The 20,961-nt window shown below is 36.4% G+C and overlaps 1 long non-coding RNA gene across 1 annotated transcript; it reads left to right on the forward strand.

Annotated features, from left to right (window-relative positions):
• The first annotated feature begins 387 nt into the window (after positions 1-387).
• On the forward strand, positions 388-1,685 carry LOC115928289. Its single transcript, XR_004065999.1, has 2 exons — positions 388-772; positions 1,245-1,685. It is a non-coding gene; the product is annotated as an uncharacterized LOC115928289 (long non-coding RNA).
• The last annotated feature ends 19,276 nt before the right edge of the window (positions 1,686-20,961 follow it).

The following is a 20,961-nucleotide window of genomic DNA, read 5'->3' on the forward strand; positions in this document are numbered from 1 at the left end:
ACATCCCAATATCTCCATGGAAGTCTATGTAGGCCTATTGTTGTGTTGGGATCGGTGTGTTATGTTATTGGCGGTAGGAGAGGTACATCAATAAATATGAAGAAGTAAGGATAGACTATATTAAGAGTATCTATTATCTCCAAACTTTGGAGACTCGAATCGGTCACCTCATTATGAACTTCCACATTGTAAAATACAAGATGAAGAGAGAGCCAGCTAGAAAGAGGGTCTTGATCAAATGGAGATCAAAATTAAACTCCTCTCTACAAAGCCAGAACATGTCATAATTTATACAGAAGGATACAAAATGGATATGAGGGTAGGTTACATTGTGTCAAAGGAACAAAAACAAGTTCCCTCTCACAGTCATTTAGCTAACACATGTGATCTGTTCTGGGAAAGGGTCTTATGAAACAAAGGGGGTTTTGGTTATTGGGAGAAAGACAGAAACTCTTTTGTTTTGGAGGTTTGGGGGCTCTTATCGAGTGTATACAATTTGGGGTTTATTTGGCTAGAATAAGTTATTAAACAAATGTCTTGGAAGGAGGTCTGGTATTTCGCAGGGTGGGTCTTATCTGTATTTGGACATATACTGAGTGATATTACATATTATTACCGAGGGGTGTAGACTTGTACTACCATTACATAACACTATATAAAGGAATTGGTGTGCACCTAAACTTGGACTACAATTTAAGAAGGATACATCATTCTGGATAATCACCATTCGTTCATCATTTCTTTCCTGGGCCTTGATAACTGCATAGATAAGGTGAGAATATTTCTTCTAAGGTATTGATAGTTGCTCACTCAATGCAATTAAAGTATATAGATTATTATTAATGCATGACATATTTCAGCATGAATATTTGTGTTTAACATCTATAATGTACAATAGCCTAGTATATGTGTTATAAATGATTTAAAGATGTATGTGCTCCATTGTTATGATTGTAATTTTGCAAATGACCTTGTATGTAGTGTAACGGCATGATCGAAACCAAAAAGGTACAAAAAGTTTGAAGTTGAAGACTATCAGGCCAAATAGGAATTATTCATGAATCAGTTCAACAAAAAGTATGATGATGCGCCCAGCACCAATCCTGCTTGCATCAGAAAGAAAGAAAAAAAATTGTTATTGTCTTGGTTTGTAGAATAATCTCATTTTGCATATCATTCTTGACATGTTTGAACTGTTTATATAAAATTACTAACCAATAATTCAAATGTTTTTTCCATTGCAGCTTCACCTGTGGAATGGAAAAACTGTTGTCCAAGGAGACTGGGTGGCTGTGTTTTATTCAGGCAGCAGATTTCCCCCCCATTGGACAAGTTTCGCACCTGGACAATGTAAATGGTATTGCCTCTGTCCGATTTCTGAAAGGGCGGAGGCTTTCCAAGACAGATGTTCAGGACGTGGAGAATCAATTTATCATTTGCACCCTTCGTGTACAGTACGTGCATGAAAAGGATTAATTTTTCACACACCCTCTTATGAAGGACAAAGTAGAAATTGCTAAACAAATGAATAGTGAATTTCATATGTGACTCCCTTTCCTCAAACCCACATAAAGTGGCCAGATATATGTGCTATGAGCCAAAATGTGTGAATTATAGTAGGCTTGTTGCATTTTGAGGTACGATGATTACTAAGGACACATACTCCTTGGATCAAAAGAAAAAAATTCATCCAAACTCTGTATCTATGCAAATTAGGTCTAACTTCCATAATTTATGCAAATTTATTCATTGTAATATGATATTCCATTACAATGGTGTCTTTATTGACACATTTAAAAGAGAACATATTTTTTGGATCAAAAGATTTGTTTTGTCAAGCTCTGTTTATATGCAAATTAGGCCTAATTTGCATAATTTGTTCAAATGTATCATAGGCATCGTTTAACAATGTTAAATCTGAGATGCACGGCCCTACGTGTTATCAGTGTCTGTGACATTGTGTAATATTGAAGCCCTAAAAAAATCGCGCTTCAAAATGATCAAGAAGTGCCTCAAAAAAGTTTTTAAAAATCTGTGACCGGTTTTACCAAACTTGTTTTCCCCAATAGACTGTAGTGTGATTTTCCAATCATAAATATCTTAATAATCAGACAGGCGATCGGCTTGTAAAATTCATGGGGTTCCTGATTCACCTAAAGGTTTATAATTATCATTGCAGCATGAGCTAACTCCAGGATTTTGTTTCAGAATCTAAAACAAAGTTACCGGATCCCTTTAATGGAAATGGAATATCTATTACAATGGTGTTTTTACCAAGATATTGGAATTTACATATTCCTTGGATCAAAAGAAGAAAATTAAGCCAGAGACACTCTGTATGTATGCAAATAAGCAAATTAGGCTTTATTTTGTGAGATAATGCAAAACTGAGTGTAAGACTTGAAAATGTCTACAATTTTAATGACAGACATCAAATGCATAATTTTGTATGAAAAATGGTTGAAACCACTGCTTTTTAGAGAGCACCCTCTTTTGTTTGAATGGCTTTTTTTTAAATAATAATGGGCCTTTTACTAAGTCATTTTTTCTTTACCTTTCGAGCATGGTGGTGTTGTACTTATTTGTTTGTAATGTTATTGTGCATGTTTTGGATACTAAAGCTCGGCCTTGCCAAAAGTATACCACCCCTTTAATGTAATCAGTGTAAAGGCATATCTTTTCAACATATCAATTCCTTTCATAGCAAAAGCGCTCCTCACAATTTCTGTAAATTTGGCAGTTTAACGCTACGCGTACCGCCTTGACCGGACTGTGCGGTATCTGTGCAGTTCTGTGTGTAGAGAGGTCGGGCTGTATTCATTATTTCTTGGGGGTGCATAAATTGCTCTAATTATACGTACGCGTGTAATGCGCAAGTTTATTGTGACGGCACTAAACCCATCCCACTCATTGTTCCCCTATTTTCATAATGGTACTGACCCAATGAAATGTAGTGCAGTGCGCTCGTACGCGCTGCGCTGCGTGTGTACATGTACTGTACTTATGCATGTTCAGTTATATGTGTATGCATAGCATTACGTACATGCATACAGGGCTAGCTGGCACAAAACCCTGGGTCGGGCTTCTAAAATGGGACATGAAGCATGATTTGACATGAAAATTGACGGAGCTAAAAATGAATCAATCAAAATGAAATTTATATGTATGAAAAGCTTACGTATCATATGTCATTGTCTGTGATTGAGGATTTACAAATTTGACGCAAAACGCGTTGCTGCAAAGTTAAAGATTGGTTTATTGAAAGGCAATCGAGCACAGTGCGACCGATCCATTGACATTGTGTATGAGAGAGTAATTTTTTTTAAATGGATTGTAAAGTTCAACGTCAAAGTGACGGAGGTTTTTTTTCAAGTAAGGGCATGGTTCTACATGGAATGTAAAGGAAATGTTTCCTTCTTCTCATATCTCGATTGAGGATATTATTCTCAATTTCGATTTTTAATGGTAAAGAAAAGTGTAAAAAGATGTCGAGAATTTTACCATATGTCATGTAATATAAAATGCGCGCGGGTCGGTTGATCTCCCAAAAGGAGCGCGAAGGAATTGATATGAGCTACACATTGATGATTTAGGGAGTAGAGAGAAATTAATGAACAGATAGATTTGTGATGTAACCAGTTGATTTTTCAACAAAATTAATATGTCTAACAGATAGGGTGCCCTTTCCAATGAAAACGATACCAAGAATAGTCCTTTTGGTAGTGTAGTTTTGCATTAGTGCTCTTAGAGTGACACCATGTCAGGTTCCCTTTTTTGTCATGTTTTACCAAGTCAATGCGCCTTAGCGTCGAACAATGAGCAATACGTATGCCATTGTTAGTGTGCATTCAGCTGTGTGCCAATGATGGGCATAGTTGCTCGATGATATTGTGGCGGCCGCCCCCGCCTCCGTCTCCAACCTCGACCTCTACGTCGGGATTATTCTCTTTCCCAGCTGGGGAAACTGATTCTTTATATCTGTCAGGATATTCGTCAGCCGACATTATTTATAACGTCCGAGCGGTTAGAGTAATTAGATCTTATCTTTTATTTGAGGAAAGACGGGGGAAGCTACAATACTTATTTACGTTCGTTTCGTCGAAATATACGACTATGAAGGAGTACCAGTCAAGAAGAAAGACAAAGTGTTTATAGACTCATAATTTCAGTTTCAAGACAAAAGAAAATGGTCAACTTTCATTAATGCATGTACTTCAAATATTTACATCTTTATATCACCACTGTCACAAATACCTTGTGCTCATAGTTATACTTAATAAATTTATACGATTTTCGTTATTATATTCGAATACATGTAAAAAAGTGAAGGGCAATGATTCATTGGGATTTATGGGACTTGGGAGTTTTCCGTCTTAGTTTAATTCCATAGCATCATAGGGGGAGAGGTGGACTTAGAATATTCCTGCATCTTAATAATAGTGGTTCATTAATTCCAGCATCTTAATTCCAGCGTAGACTTCCTTGTGTACCTTTATATTCCAGGGAGGGAGAGAGATCTTATGTGTGGTACCAGTTCCGACGCCCGCCCAATTCCAAGACAAGTCCTTAGGTGGGGGGGGGGGGGGGATTTCCAGGGAGAGACTAATAGTTCTGATTCCGACGAGCGTCCAATTCCAACTCCTCCCGTTTTAGAAATGTTACGGGTTATAAAGGCATAATGCGGACGTGGGGGAAATCGATGCGCTAAGCGATCTTGAAGAGTACGCGCGCAGCGAAAATGGACTTAACATGAAGACTGTGCTAGTTCAGAGCAAAATATCTAAGTAAATCTCTTATTTTACCATTAATTAAATACAACACTCTGAATGACATAGTTGCAGTAAATATTAACAAGTTACATTGTCTAAACAACTTTCCATCCAAATTCATGTGATAGATTGATAAACAATTACAGTATAACATCTTAAAGCATCTCAATAATGGATCCAAATGTCAATCGCTCGTATGCAAATTATTAACGTAAACATTGTGCGTCGGTGTATGATGACGCGCTTGAAAACAACAATCATTTAAGTTAGGCCTCTTTGTTACGTCACGACCGCGGAGCGGATCGTTACAATATGATGACAGGAACTGCGATTTATAAGGAAGTGACTTGGTAAAAATGGCAAAAGTGGGAACCTGACATGGTCTTACTTAAGACGTCCTACAACAAAAACTACTCGTCCAAAATTACTGTTCTTGGTATCGTTTCTCATCTGAACGGACATTCTATCCGGTGGACACAATCATTTTGTTACTTTATTTTAGAAAGTTCCCCATTGCATTGTCGTTGTTGTGGTTGTATTTTTTTTTTTGGGGGGGGGGGAGGTGGGGAGCTCCCAGTTTATACATAAACCATTGTTATCAGAGCTAGTTTAAAAGTTGTTTCAATGTAATTTGTAATGAGTGTAACAATGACAATTTTGTTTTCCTTCTATTTTTTTTTATATATAGATAATGTTTAAATATCTGCATTACTGAAATGATCTTTGAATTTTTCAAATATTTCTATAACTAGAATATTCATGTTCCTATGATAATATTTTGAAAAACATAAGTCTTCCATATGTATTCATTTAATTCAAATAGTAATACAGACCTTTCAGTTCAGTTCAGTTCAGTTCAGTTCATTTATTTTCCACAATAATAAAAGTACAAAGATGTACATTACATATAACAGATATATACATGTATATACAATAACAACAACAAATACCAAAACAAAATGTAAACATTTACAGTAACATTGACAAAGAGCATAAGTGATTGATTAAAGTGTAATGATATAGAACATGTTATTATTGCGGAGGGAGCCAACTGGAAGACAGGAAAATAGTCTTAAGTGCGTTGGCACCCATCATGATCAATTAAATATAATCTTAATACATTAAATAACAATTGAATAATTGCGTTAAACAAAAAAAAAAGCAAAGTAAATTTGTATATAAAGAAAGAAAGGACGGGTTAAGAAGCTCTACTAACGTTGTAGTTGATTACGGTATGAATTTATCAAGTGTTTTTTTAGTTTGCGTTTGAAAGATTGGAGTGACACTGAGTTTTTTATTTCATTTGGTAAAGAACTCCACAGTTTTGGGCCGGTAAAAAATAAAGTAGATTTTGCATAGGATGTACGTATTTTGGGGAAATGAAAATCATTAGAAGACCGAGTTTGATAAGAGTGAATACTTGCATTTATAGGAAATAGATCAGTAATATAACGAGGGAATAAGCGATTTTTACATTTATACATGAACATACCAGTTTGTAGCTGACAAATATCGGATAGGCTTAATACATTGAGCTTATGAAATAGCGGAGCAGAATGAGAGTTATACGAGGATTTTGATATCAGGCGAATGGCTTTTTTTTGTAGTTTAAAGACTCTATCAGAATATGACTTAGGACAGCCACCCCAATTTATATTACAGTATGATATGTGGGGTAGGAAAAGGGTATTGTAAATAGTAAGAAGAATTTTTTCGGGTAATAAATTGCGCAGGCGATATAGGATACCAACAACTTGAGAAATTTTAGAACAAACATCTCCTAAATGATATTTCCAAGACATGGATTCATCTATATGAACACCTAAAAATTTGGTATGATTTGTATGTAATAGTTGGGATTTGTTCATATGGATTCTTATATCATCAATATTATAATTCATATTGCTAAAAACCATATAGTTAGTTTTAGACATATTTATAATTAACTTATTACATTTTAACCACTGATATACATTTTGTAATTCTTTATTAAACGTGGTATTAATAAGGGGAATATCTTTATGGGTAAAAAAAATACTTGTATCGTCGGCAAACTGTATAAAACTTAGGACATTTGATGAACACTGAATATCATTTATGTAAATTAGAAATAATAATGGACCGAGGATAGAACCCTGTGGAACCCCGCAAACAACATTGAGCATATTTGAGTCTGTAGAATTAATTGTAACATATTGTTTTCTATTGCTAAGATAATTTTCAATCCATTTATGGGGAACACCTCGTATGCCAATATGATATAATTTGTGCATTAAAATATTATGGTCTATTGTATCAAATGCTTTTGACATATCTAAAAATACACCGACTGTTGTTTTTTTAATTTCAATGGAATTTGTAATATCTTGAGTGAATTTTGTAATTGCTAATGATGTTGACAGACCCTCTCTAAATCCATATTGAGTGCTATTTAATAAGTTGTTGGAAGATAAAAAATTGGAAATTCTACTGAAAACACATTTTTCGATTATTTTTGAGAAAACAGTAAGTACAGAAATTGGTCTATAATTCGACATACATTCTTTTGACCCCGATTTAAAAACTGGTATAACTTTAGCTACTTTGAGATTATCTGGAACAAGACCTGTCGACATTGACATGTTAAAAATTTGACTCAATGGTTTACAAATAAATGGTATTACTTTCTTAACTACTTTTACATCTATGTGGTCGAAACCAGAAGAAGTATCATTTTTAAATTTGTCAACAATGGATATAATTTCACTTTCAACAATCGGTTGAAAAAATATTGAAGAAGAACAAGGATTTGAAAGATATTTGGAGAAATGTTTATTACATGTATCATGGGGATCATCCAGTTTCTTTTGTAAATTGGGGCCTATCGAAATGAAATATTTATTAAATTCGTTAGCCATTTCCCTTGGGTGAGATATGTCATTATTGTCATTTACAATTTTGGAAGGGATATTTTTTTTAATTTTAGTTCTATTTAAAACCGTATTAATTTCTTTCCAAGTAGCCTTGGAATTCCCTGTAACGGCACAAAATTTAGATTGAAAATATCGTTGTTTTGTTTTTTGTATTGCCTTTGTGCATTTGTTACGGAATGACTTGTAAATTCTTTCATCAATTACTGCTCGGCGTGATATAAATTTTTTGTATAAAGTTTGTCTTTTTTTACACATTTTTTTTAGTTCTTTTGTGAACCAAGCCTTGTTCTTCCGATTGTTCATATTTTTTGATTTTTTGAGAGGGAAACACTTGTCGTATATATCTAGAAAAATATCCACAAAGTCTTTGAACATGTCATTTACATTTGTCACACGAAGATTCCAGTCAAAATCCCTTAAATGTCTACAAAATATTGCAATATTATAATCATTGACTACACGTTTAAAACTGTTTACATTGTCAGAGTTAGAAAATATACAACTTGGTGAAATAACGCTAAATATGGGCAAATGATCACTAATGTCTCCAAAGAGAATACCACTTTCCCTGACCGTATCAGGCTTATTTGTAAACATGTTGTCAATTAATGTAGCAGAATCTTTCGTTATGCGGGTGGGCTTATCAATAACTGGGTAAAATGAAAAAGAACAAAACATATCTATGAATTCATTATTGAAAAGATTGCCCTCAGACGATAAAAGATTTATATTATAGTCTCCAAAGAAATAACATGACATGGAACGTGGAATATGTTGGAGAGTAATTTGTAAAATATTCAAAAAATCATTAATTGGTTGACCAGGTGGTCTATATACACAGCCGATAATAACATTCTCATTGATTTTCAAAAATATAGCTTCACAATATTCATTGTTTATATTGAGATTATGCATTATACTGTAATTCAGATTATTCAAGATAAAAAAACCAACGCCACCACCGCGTCTATTTTCTCTTTCCTGACTGGTAAAAGAGTAATTATTGAGTTGACATAGATTAGGATGTGATTTTTTCAACCATGTTTCCGACAAAGCAATAATACTAAATTGTCTATCAAAACCATTTAAATATAGAGATAGATTGTCAAAATTCTTCGTTAAACTACGACAATTTAGGTGTATAATTGATATATTTGTTTTACAATCAAATGCTGAAATACATTCATTAAATTTTCCAACTGTGAAATATGTAGATTCTCCAAAGATGTTTGTATTATTAGACATCACGAGATTCCGTCATGGTGTCGAGTAAACACACTTTTTACACATAGAATAGTGGAAATAGTAGAGCAACGTAAGAAAGAAATCATCATAAAACATATTACAGTATACATATTGGCATTAGAAATTTACAAAAACAATTTACAATATTAAAAAAGAGAGATAAGATTCCAATAAACTGAAACTATAAATAAGAGCAGAGTAGTCCTGGAATGCATCAATATCATCATTACTCGTGTATATTATATTAATTCGAATATCAGAATATCCATTACCTAAAAAAACTGGAGCATGAAGGTATGGAGTTAATGTTTAGTATTAAAAAATATGTCAAATTAAGTCCAAGTCCTCTTCACAGGTGATGAGTTTTTTCATAGTCTTTCCCCCAGACGCAGGGAGTAGGGCAATGACCCTACCGTCTGACGTCCAGGCAGACAGAACCTTCGCACAGTCTTTTGTTTTTCGTAAGAGGGCAGCATTTGCCTTTGTCAGATCTTCGTCAATACCAAGTTTTTTTCCTTTGAGTTCGCGACGGTTTAGAATTATTGACCTCCGCATGCGATAGCTCACGAACTTCACAATTATAGGGCGTGGGCTGGGATCCTTGGAGTCCTTGGGATTGGGAGTGGCAGTGCGCGTTGACGATCGGGTTTTCACCCCTTCTTGAGCATTGGCCCCCTCCTTTTTCTTGAAAGAGATGCGATGCGAACGCTCAATGTCTCCATTGTTAATTGGGATCTTTAGTTTGTCGTTCACAATCTCTCGGATTAAGTCATCCGTGTTTTCGTTCGTAGATTCCGGCACACCATAGAAACGGAGGCAATTACGTCTAGAGTACTGTTCTTGTGCATTGAGTTCCCTTGTAAGAGTTTCCACTTTGTTTTGTTTTCTTTCTAGGTCTTTGTGAAAGTGATCGATATTTTTCGACAGAGAATCGACCTTGTTCTCCAAAACCATAATCCTTGCTTCATGGGCGTCGAGACGACCCATGATTAGGCCTATTTCCTTTTGTACGCCTTCACGCACTGCTTGGCGAATTGTTTTCAAGAAAAGCTCTCCTTTGATAAAGGAATTGATTGCATTTTCGGCAATGTTGTCGACATTGTTCGGTGTAATGGTAGATTGTGAGTACATGATAAAATGTAAAAAACAGGTCGACCACGTAGAAAATGGCGTGATAAGAACCACGGAATTCAAATAAATCTTGTTTTATCAAACAGTTTTAATGTTGATGATGCGTGATGGTAATAACCAATATATAATTCAGTATTTATAAACTTCTCGTCGTTGAGCTTTGAAATGTTATCAGATCATAAATACAAAATACCTACTCACTAGTCCATCTCAAAGTTCCACATTTTCATTTCCAAGTGTTATTGATGCATTCCAGAATAACGTCTAAGAGCAATATATATTACAGCATGATGATAATGATGCTGACAATCGAAGAGAAACTGATCCAATAACGTAGTTCAATCGCGTGAGATATATATATATACTCCGAACTGTATATCCGTATGTGGGACTAAGCACATTTGTGTATGTCACCCGATAGTTCAATGTCATCGCAGAGCGCTCAAAAACACTCAAAAGCACAACAGAATTCCAACACAAACTTCACCACCAGAATATATATGTGTTCCACATATATGTCTTATCTGTCTAGAAAGTATTTCAAGCTGTTTAAATGCCCATATGGGGGTATTTAAGGGCAGAGAAACTTGTTACAGCGTGAAAGAGTCGGATATCATTTGTATATTCACTCTGTAATAACAAGCATTTTTCACTTTCTTAAACCCATGTTACATTAACCCATTTATGAGTGGTTCCCAAAATGTCCTGAACAGGGGAACATGGACTGCAGTTGATTACCAGCACTTGTAAGAGTAATAATAAAGTGAATATCATATATATATATATTTTGAATAAAAACTACTTTGTTGTTTCAAAGATTTGATTATGATTGATATACATTGTTCTGTATGAGATAAGTGTCACATTCAACAAACCTTGGACAGATCAAGGTGTGGCAATTGCATACCTCTGAAAGAGTAAAGTGTGGCGATCGACGAACCTTGGTAACAATGTGGCGTGGAGATCGACGAACCTTTGAAAGAGTAAAGTGTGGCAATCGACGAACCTTAGTAAGAGTATGGTGTGGCGATCGACAAACATTGGAAAGAGTAAAGTGTGTCGATCGACGAACCTTAGTCAGAGTATGGTGTGGCGATCAACGAAAATTGGGAAGAGTAAAGTGTGGCAATCGATGAACGTTGGTAAGAATAAAGTGTGGCAATTGACAAACCTTTGACAGATCAAGGTGTGGCAATCGACAAACCTTGGACAGATCAAGGTGGGTCAATCGACAAACCTTGGAAAGAGTAAAGTGTGGCAAACGACGAACGTTGGTAATAATAAAGTGTGGCGATCGACGAACCTTGGTAATAATAAAGTGTGGCGATCGACGAACCTTGATCAAAGAAAAGTGTGGCGATTGACGAACCTTGAAAAGAGTAAAGTGTGGCGACCGACGAGCCTTGAAAAGAGTAAAGTGCGGCGATCGACAAACCTTGGAAAGAGTGTGGCGATCGACTAGCCTTGGACAGATCAAGGTGTGGCGATCGACAAACTTTGGAAAGAGTAAAGTGTGGCGATCAACGAGCCTTGGAAAGAGTAAAGTGTGGCGACCGACGAGCCTTGGAAAGAGTAAAGTGCGGCGATCGACAAACCTTGGAAAGAGTAAAGTGTGGCGATCAACGAACCTTGGTCAAAGTAAAGTGCGGCGATCGACAAACCTTGGAATGAGTAAAGTGTGGCGATCGACGAACCTTGGTCAAAGTAAAGTGTGGCGATCGAAAAACCTTGGACAGATCAAGGTGTGGCAATCGACGAACCTTGGTCAAAGTAAAGTGTGGCGATCGACAAACCTTGGACAGATCAAGGTGTGGCAATCGAGGAACCTTGGTCAAAGTAAAGTGTGGCGATCGACGAACGTTGGTAAGAATAAAGTGTGGCAATCGACAAACCTTGGACAGATCAAAGTGTGGCAATCGACGAACCTTTGATGGATACTTGCAAGAACAATATTCTATAACGACAAAGGTAAGGACCATTATTTTCTGTAACCCAAGAAATTTGATTCTATTTGAGTGAAAAAGTATTATTTTAGACCATCTGAAATTGCATGAAACGGTCCATTTTTTTAGACTTTTTTGGAAAGTCTACTTTTTTTTTGGAATGGGTTATAAGTTACCCGCGTTTGTACATTAGACCATGCGAACTGGCGGCCATTTTGGATTTGACCTTTCCGGGTCATCAGAGGTCAAATAAAACTGTGAAATATACTACCTGAAAAGGAGTAAGGTGTGGGACCATGCAGGGGAACCATTCCTAAAGAAATTTGAGAATATAGGGGAGAACAAATGACAAATAAATGGGAAAACCTTTGTTTCCATTCAAAACTTGCAATTTTTTGGTCAATTTCGACCTTGACCTAAATGCAAAACCCTGAGTACTGGCATTCTCAGAAGTATTACCAAATGAATTGGCATCCCCAATTTAGTTGGAAATGAAACCTTAAACGTTTTCTGGACTATTTTGTTCAAAAGTTAAGCGTGTTTATACATTATTATTAGACCATGTGGACTGGCGGCCATTTTGGATTTTACCTCTCCGGGTCATCAGAGTTCAAATCAAACTGTGAAATAAACTTAATTAAAGGGATTAAGATGGGGCACTATGCAGGGGAACCACTCCTAGGGAAATTTGAGAACAAATGACAAATAAATGGGAAAACCTTTGTAACCATTCAAATTTGCTATTTTTAGTCAATTTTGACCTTGACCTAAAGACAAAACCCTGAGTTCTGGCGATCCCAAAAGTATTACCAAATGAAATGGAATCCCCAATTTAGTTGGAAATGACACCTTAAACGTTTTTCTGGACTATTTGGTTCAACAGTTAACCGTGTTTGTACATTAGACCATGCGGACTGGCGGCCATTTTGGACTTGACCTCTCAAGGTCATCAGAGGTCAAATCTGACTTCCCTCCACATCTGAAAATAAATCTTATGGTGAAAGCTAAATATGCTAGAAGTTTCATGCTTTTCTCAAAAAGTGCACAATTTTCTTGCTAAGCCGCTTCACGTTGTAGAGTGAGAGAGAAAATTTGTTAGGAAAAGACAGGTAAATATGATTTTTTTTTTCTTTTTTTAATGGCGCTCCTTCCAGTTAAACAATCCCTTCAATTTATTGGTCCCTGAAATAATATTTTTAATATCCTCTCCCATTCGCCTTCTTTTTTACCAACTATTAATTTTCTTCAAAATATCTCAACCCCTATTTCTCTATCTGTCATGATCTCTCACCATTTTACTTGGTAAGAAAGTCATTTGGAAATGGAACTTACTTTATAAATATTGATGTATATACATTTTTTTTTTTATATGAGTTCATTCTGCTGTACATTTATCAATGTTATTTTTATTATTATCTACAGTCAAACCTGTATTAGTGGCCACCTCTCTAGGAAGTCCACCTGTGTACAGTGTGAGTAAAAAAAGTTTACACCTAGAAAATTGCTAATTATTTTATAAATCATCTATAAACAGTAAATTATTATACAACTTATGAAAGAGTGTTTTATCCCGAATTATTTAGTATAATTTTTGTGTGGTATGTGTTCATGCTTGGATTAACAGGAGGCATTTTTGGCGAGAGTGCCAAAATCGACTTGCGCCAAAGTTGCTTGATGTTTGAATAAAACAATTGGGATTTGGGTATTAATTCGGTCATTGCAGATCCAAATAACATCCCTAACAAAATTAATCATGCCACACATATCAAAAATCGAATATCAAATATCAATGAGCATGTGAGAATGTGTGTTTGACACGCCAGCATAATCGTGTTTTTTCTTTCAAAAATATAAAATACAATGGTTATACTTAGCAGTTTTGTTTATCTTGTTCCCATAGAAAATATTCATGTACACTGTCTTTTATTAGCCTATTATCCTGCTTAATCAAATAATTCAATTTACTTGAAAGCCATTTAATTTTATTGTGCAAAAGTTCAGGGACTAATTCCAGAGACTGGAGTAATAAGACAATCATTGGAACAATTTACGACTGTTGTTATGTTCCCATAGAAATAAGAGCTCTACTCGTTTCATTTTCATCCATAAAGTACAAAACAAGGGGCGTGCGGTGGCGCCATGTAGTTTTATATGAATTAGTCACTGCATTAAAAGTGATTGCATTGGCCGACCTTTCTTCTGATAAATCAAATCAAGTGTAATCGAATGATAAACTACAGTGTCAGATCTTCAGCATGAAACACATGCACACACTACCCCACATACAGATACACTCTCTCAGAATTTGTAGATTAGTTCTATTAGTGCTTCACTGGGTATTCGTAATCCTTGAAGTCAGGATGTGTCTCTTTAGCGTACGTAATTTCATGAGGAAGCTTTTATTGTATACAATATAAGTGGATTTTATAGATTCGAGAAAAAAAAAATCGAAAATTTCGGTGAACCGTGTTCTGGCTACATATAATCCGGGATTTATTGCGTCCGAGATAAAGGGCTAGGGTTAGAGTTGTAATCGGGTTAAAGGTTAACATAGGGTTAGGGTTAGATATCACTTTTGGTCTAGGGTTAAAGTTAGGAATTTTGGTTAGTGTAGGATATTGACTGCGAAACAATATTATCATCGGAACAGTTTTCTAACAACCGATATATCGGGCATAATGTTATTTCAAGGAGATAATAGGGAGGTCTTCTTGTTTAACCAATGAATTGATATATCAGCATCTTGTTGTATTGAATTTAATGTTTGATAAAGAATTTCGTTTCATCATCAAAACCCTTAAAAGTTCATGTTCATTAAATGTTTTAGTCTTTGTATAACAAACGGCTCTAGTACGGTTTCCGTACATAGCTTCTCCCCCAAAATCAAGATTTGAAATTATAGTTTCGTCTAAGTTAAGTATATATCCCTAACTTGAGTTGTAACGACATGCAGGATATATAAAGGTAGGAAGTAAAATACATGATTTATACATTTCAATCTCAATAAATAATTTCAAAAAAAATACAAATTTAGAACAAATATGACTGTATTCTGGGGCAATGTATTGTTTGAGTTCGGAATATTATCTTGTTCTTGTTCAATCTATTTTCTGGATCAGATTTACTACCCAATCGTGCTCACTGTGATAAATGGAACCGGTCTACCAGGTAGGTCTTTACTATTCCTATTTATTTATCATTGTTATTGACTGCTGAATATCGGTCGGTCTGCACCTCTGCTACTTTAATATAAGGAATCCTTTTATTAATAACCTTTTGAAATGAAGTGTTGAACTAAATTTTTCCAAAAGAAATTGCCGAAAATATTTAAAATAAGCAGAAAGACCAATATATCACTTCATATTCAGAAAGATAACACGTGACCCCTTTTCGCAAAATCTCTAAAGATCATATACAAACACAATGTCAATATGAAGTGACTTTAAGAAATTCAAGATTTATCATTCAGGATAGAAAAGTTGAAGCATTTTGCTTGACTAGCGCTAATTGGAATAACTCGTTATTGTTCGATTTCGAAGAACCAATAGTCTCTTAACCACTGTTGATCAAAAATTTATGCTTTATATTTTCAGATCCCACCCTTTTTTGAATTATTGATATACATGTCAACAGTTGTAGGTAATATAATTACCATTAATATCTACTTTGTATATTTGAAATCAGAGTCATGTGGCGGATAAAAGATTCTTTAAACAGGGTAGGTGGGAACATAATTATGTCTCTAAAGTAGCCAAGAAAATTCGATATTCTACTCATTTCACCGTGCATTCCATTTAAAATTATTATCAAAACCCCCCAGAATGGGGTATAGTTTATTCTTCGCAAGTTCCTACCGCGGTGCCCCCCCCCCCTCTCTCTCTCTTTCTATTTCTCTCTCTCTCTCTTTCTCTCTACAGGTGTACATGCCCAGTCATGTCACGAAAGACGTGAGGATGCGTTAACGAGATTCTTTCGTCTCCGATGTCGAAGTTTTCTCAGTAATGACTTGATGATCGCGTCTGAGCGCGACCTAGCACCCTGGATTCCAATAGGGTGGGGAATAAGAAACAGAAGACAGCACGACATTTGCAGCGCTCTCGGTAAATACAGAATCAGATATGTCGGATAAATTAACAGATTTACCCATTCAAGAGCTGGATGTATTACAATAAATTTACTTCAAATGAAATATTGACTAAAGAGAAGAACTTCTTCTAGTGCCTGATCCAGAATTCTCTGTCCGGGGATAGGGGTACACTTCTCAGAAAGCATTCTGAAAAGACCAAATAAAGAGCTATGATCACATGTTACTTATTTTCTTGATAGAACATAACATTATACTCTAACCCAGGTTCCGTTCGGGCACAAAACGGCGTCCGGGGCACCATTAAGGGGAGGTTTGTGTTCAAAGTAAACGTTATACTTTACTTTGGCCTCGATTTTCCAATGTCTATACCTGGCATTTCTCGACCCACTGCCTACATGGTTACTGAAAAACTGCATCGAAATAGTTGTACCTGTCAAAAGCCAGATTGTGAATTCGTCCATCAGTTCTGGCGTATTTTCAGATAAGTTGAAGGAGGCTATCGTCCTCCCTCTGCTGAAGAAGTCATCGCTTGACGATCGTCCGGTATCGAATATCGCCTTCTTTCTTGAGCTTGCGGTGTCTACCAGACTATCGTCATATCTTCGTGATCATGACCTTTGTGAGCATTTCCAGTCAGCATACAAGCTCTTACACAGCACCGAAACAGCCCTGCTTCGTGTAAAGCAAGCACATTCTTCAAGAGATTGACCAGAAGAGGGAAGTACTTCTTGTGCCTCAAGATCTGAGCGCTGCCTTTGACACCATAAATCATTCTATTCTGCTGTCATGACTTCAGACTAAGTATGGTATAAAGAAATCTGGGCTAACTCGGATCAAACCAACTCGACCCAGCTGCAAAACGGTCATTTTTTTGTCATTTTACCCTAACCCTAACTCTAACCCTAAACCTAAACATAACCCTAAACCTAACCCTAAACCCTACCCTAACCCTAAAACTACAAAAACTGACCGTTTTAGCAGCTGGGCCGTGTTGTCTTTGGTCCGAGTTAGCCCGACTCCGGTATAAAGGATAGAGCCCTTCAATGGTTTACATCGTATCTCACTGGACGTAATTCCTCACGTGTCTCTGTGAAGGGGAAATATTCTGAAACTCATTACACGAAATACAGCGTTCCGCAGGGCTCAGTACTCGGCCTCAGCTCTTCACGATGTACATCCGACCTGTTGGAGAAATCATCAAACGCCCATGGTCTCCAGTATCATTTTTACGCAGACGATACTCAGATTTATTGTAGTTTTGATCCACGCAATCAGGCTACACTATGAACATGACTGGCAAAGAAAGCGGACAAAAACACTGATATTATGTAAAAATGTGTAGAACAGGTGTCACATGCATATTCACCTTTTTACATATTTAGCAGTGAAGTATTTTCCTTTATCTACCTGAGGAACTGTATATTTTGTCCGCTTTCTTTGTCCATCATATTCATAGTGCTAGTCTCGATAAAGCCAAATAAACTGGAAAATGTATAGGCGAGTCAGTGAGTCGATGAATGACAAGCAATACAAACTTAGTGAAGACATATCAGAAATCATCCTTCTGTCATCGCGCAGATTACGCCCTTCAGGTGATTTGAGCCTGCAGATTGGAAACACCACTACTGATCCATCAACAACTAATACAAATCTTGGTGTTTTAATTTGACCAGAGTTTATTAATGTCAGAACATTTTCCTAGAGTGTGCCAGTTGGGCAAATACCATATGAGAAACATATGTCATGCATGTGAGAAATTTCTTTACAGGTGAAGCTTTTAGTCGTGCAATACGTTCTCTATTTTTGAGCTGGCTTGAATACGGATATTCCCTTCTGGCAGATGTGAATGCCGGGAATCTAAAAGGACTGCCAACACACACAACAAAATCCAAAATCGAGCGGCTCTTCGGGTGCTTGGTGAAAAGAAAGAGTGCCAAGTGCTCTTCTGTTGAAACAGCTACATTGGCTACCCATCAAAGAACGAATTGAATTTAAACTAGCACTTTTATTGTAGAAGTGCATGACGCATACTGCTCCACTCTATCTGTCTAATATGCTAACTACTCCTCCAGCTTCCAGATACCATCTGCGTCCACGGAACGATCAGACACTGTTACTGATCCCACACATGTTGGACCATCTATAATATATGTTTTCAGTATCTAAATTTCATTCGTTCATAATATCTTAATTAATATTCCTTATTTGAATGTTATGTTGCGGTGTTTATTTTCATTGTAATAGCGCTCTGATCAGTTTTCAGTAATAGCGCTCAATAAGAATCAGTTATTGTTATAATTATTATTATCATTTTCTTTTACATGCAGTGCCCCAAAAAGCATCAACGCCACCTTTAGATGACAAAGACTGTAATGGTTCTCTCGCTCGTAGCGGTAACTTCACATGTAAGTAAAGTCATGTGTTTCTTGGGCAAGTCGAAGCTAGTCAGTGACGTATACAGATATAGACTTTAGGAGGGACAAGCAAAGAAACAATGGGGGCGGATACCACCCCGACCACAAGTGTTTGAGGGGGGAGAAAAGGGGTAAAAGGGAACTGATAGATTGGCAGTTTTAAATACCTAGACAAACGATTACCTTAACATGGGCGGGTTGTTTTTCTTCCCCCCTTGCCCCTTTTTCAACTACTGAACGTATTGGTGAGTTGGTGTCTCATACGTTTCCACGTATTGTGTTTTATTATGGCATAATAATTACGATATAATTCCCTAAGCGCTTTACATTATAAACTTGAAGGACATAAACATAATACAGAACAAATGCTTTGTTTGTTGTTTGTAGAGCATTTAATAAAACATTTATTGATTGAATGAGTGAGTGATTGATATTCTCCATTTACTAAACAATAAATCTGCAACAAGTTATATCATGCCATTTCTTTAGGTGATATCCATCTCCGGACTACGCCAGGTCATATTGGAGGGTACACTTTTGACCAATTGCCGCCTGTCCCAGCCGATAAATCCATGAATTTGAGTATTGGGCTTTCTACTCGGTCGGTAGGCACAACCATTATCGCGCTTGCAGAACGATCTACATACCATTCGTTTTACAGAGCAGATGAACCGATATACGGCATATGTAAGATGATCAAAATGATAATGAAATTCTCGATTCATTCAAAATGTATCATAATATTTTGATACTTCGATCGTTCATGTCAGTCTCGGGTGTTGCATTACGTAATCCTGTCATAGCATATGCATAGGATTTTGATCAAGGACACGACATGAAGAATAGAACGATACCACCTTTTTTCCACAAATAATGGTTGTCCAAATTTGATAGAAATTATGGGAGGGCACCAAAATCATCCTACCCCACCCACGGCAATGCCTATGTGGATGTTGATAAATACAAAGTTCAATCGATGAAGGGTGGTAATTTTGTAAGTTCTGTATATTTGCCCCCCCCCCCCCACCCCCGAAATGAGTATTTTTTTATGATTTACAGGCATCTACTATCTACAGTCAAATACATTGGCGTAGGTACGGTAGGTGCATAGGATCCCCGATCAAATGGTAAAAAAAATCCCCAAGAAAACTAAAAAGATAGCAGGAATATGAGGGAATGAAGACGTTGCGACACCTCCCATACCCTCCCTATGGCCCTCTTGAATTTCATTTCATCCATCGAGTAAGGCCTGTGTAGCCGCCGCCGCCGCCCCCACCCCCCCCCCCCCCCATTATGCCAGTTCCCGTATAGCGGTGGAATCGTTTATGGACCTATTGGTTATTGGCTTGAAAGGACTCAAATGTGCCCTCTGCCCCTCTGTTTATAAATTTCTGGATACACCGATGTTTGTTTAATGCGCATTCATGTTAGGCCTATCTGTTTTTGCTTTGTTCCCGCAGATATAGGGGGAATACCTTATCATCTTATTTGTCGGTGTAAGGCTAAATGTGTGGTAGCTTGGCAACCCAACCCATCTTATGGACTGAGTAGCAACAGAACGCTGTCAATCCTCGTCACGTACGAGCAGGGAGTCATCAAGGTGTTCAAAGATCACGACCGAATCCCGTTCATGACATACACCGATCCTCACCCGCTCACTATTCGTCATGTTGCAATTTGTAAATACACTACAGAGGGAAGATTTGTTATTCACATCTGTGATTCTTATTAATTCACATACAGTTAATCCGATCGCAAAGACTTTCGAAAAAGTCAACCTAAGGCAAATTCAATAGCCGTGGCCATTACCTATTGAAATGTGCGAATATTACAACGATTTCTTTTCCTTCTCATCCTCTTTCGAGGTATATATAAGCAGTAACATAATTATACACATACACTATGAAAAAAAAATCTTTTTTTTTTTTTTTTTTTACAGAAACCATTGATATCATTTTTTTTTTAATTCACGATCTTTTCCTTTTTTGTTCTAGTTACTTACACTTTCCAAAAATGATCTCACAATGAACTTAAAATCAACCCATCAAGAATTTGCGTTGTATGTTTTTGTTAACCTCTGAATGTACATTTTATATAATTTCGATAGACTGTATATTGGGCTATGTTGCAAAAAAGATTTAACATATCGTAAGTTACATCTTTAACTTTATAGCCACATCACTACAATAATTCTTAACTTGTATATATATTTATCTTGAAAAGGTGATATGACAGCCTTTGAAGGAATTTTCCAAAATAATCGTACGAGTTAACAGTGTAATAAACAATTAAAGGTTATTTCAATCTCCTCACACTGTCTACAAAATGTTGCTGTCATTAAGAACACACCATTTTAGCAAATTTTCTTTTAAAGGTAAAATATTGTTCGGAAATTTAAAATTAAATTGCTGATCCTGTTATCTCTAATTGTATACATTTTGAACTGAAACACCATATTCC

Source organism: Strongylocentrotus purpuratus, unplaced genomic scaffold (genome assembly GCF_000002235.5).
Source record: "Strongylocentrotus purpuratus isolate Spur 01 unplaced genomic scaffold, Spur_5.0 spur5_scaffold_21, whole genome shotgun sequence".
Classification (NCBI taxonomy): domain Eukaryota; kingdom Metazoa; phylum Echinodermata; class Echinoidea; order Camarodonta; family Strongylocentrotidae; genus Strongylocentrotus; species Strongylocentrotus purpuratus.